The 1,240-nt window shown below is 43.0% G+C and overlaps 1 protein-coding gene across 2 annotated transcripts in view; it reads right to left on the reverse strand.

The window, feature by feature from the left end:
* LOC113211200 (uncharacterized) overlaps positions 1 to 1,240 on the reverse strand; it is a 51,766-nt gene that overhangs the window by 3,747 nt on the left and 46,779 nt on the right. The gene's annotated exons all lie outside the window — the stretch shown is intronic.

Here is a 1,240-nt window from a genome sequence, read left to right on the forward strand (position 1 = left end):
GGGGGGGAGGGGGGGAGGAAGGGGGGTCCCAGGACTATTGCGCGCCTTCCACCGCTTCTACCAGTTTAGTTCGGCAGGGCCATGCTCCTGGGCTGGGACCCCCCCAAAAAACCATCAAAACTAGTGAAATCGCAGAGTGGCGACTATGGGCCAGGCACTGGCGCCTTCTGGGCCAATGCTGCTTTTATTTGGTTACAATCTTTTATCAAGAAAAATAAATTAATTTTCAGTTTCAACTTAGGGGGAATTTAGTTTCATCCCCCCACGGTTAGCCCCGGTCCGTAGTTCTCAACGAGGGGTCCCCCACTTCCAAAATAGGTGTACAAAGTTGCCGAGTTGGCGAGTTGCCGCGAGTAGGCCGCGAGTTAGGATCAATTTTTAGAGAGTTTTGCGCGATGTTGGCGCGAGTTTTTGCGATTTTCAAGCGAGTTTTCGCGAGTTTTCGCGAGTTACCGCAAGTTGAACGCGAGTTAGGCGCGAGTTGGGCGCGGCCAAGTGTACAACGAGTTGACGAGTGGGGGACCCCTCGGTTCTCAAGGACATTTTCTCATTTACAAGGACCAAAACACCGTTTCAAGCACGGGTGCTTAAAAATAGGCAGAAAATGGCTGTTTTCAGGGGCCATCCTTGGAAACCGACAACCAGTATTGAAGGACAGCGTCACAGCCAGTCGAGGACAACTCAGGATCAAGGGGTGAACATCTCGTGTATTCCTCTGTCCCGGGGTCCTGTATTACTTTGTATTACCTGATATTACTTGTATTCCGTGTATTACCTTGTATTACTTTGTATTACCATGTATTACCTTGTATTATTTTGTATTATCTTGTATTACCATATATTACTTGCGCAATATTACGCAATATTACCTTGTATTACGTTGTAATACTTCATATTATTTGTATTACCATGTATTACCAAGTATTACTTGTATTACTTGTATTACTTGTATTACTCGTAATACCTGTAATACCCTGTAATACACAGGGCTTTTACTGAATTTTGAAAACTAAAGATCATTCATAATAAGTGGCTTTGTAAACATATTTTTTTTTACTCAAAATAGGGGATAGTTTCTAGTTTTCAAAATTCAGTAAAAGCCCTGTGTCAATCTTTAGTCCTTGATGAACTGAAACAAAGAAGCTATTGACCAGTTTTTTATTACCACTTTCTCCGGAGAAATCCTGCGCGTTAGCTGTAAAAGAAGATATCCTATGAAAATAGAAGTACACACTTGAGA

Source organism: Frankliniella occidentalis, unplaced genomic scaffold, assembly GCF_000697945.3.
Source record: "Frankliniella occidentalis isolate FOCC.00 unplaced genomic scaffold, Focc_3.1 Scaffold197, whole genome shotgun sequence".
Lineage (NCBI taxonomy): Eukaryota > Metazoa > Arthropoda > Insecta > Thysanoptera > Thripidae > Frankliniella > Frankliniella occidentalis.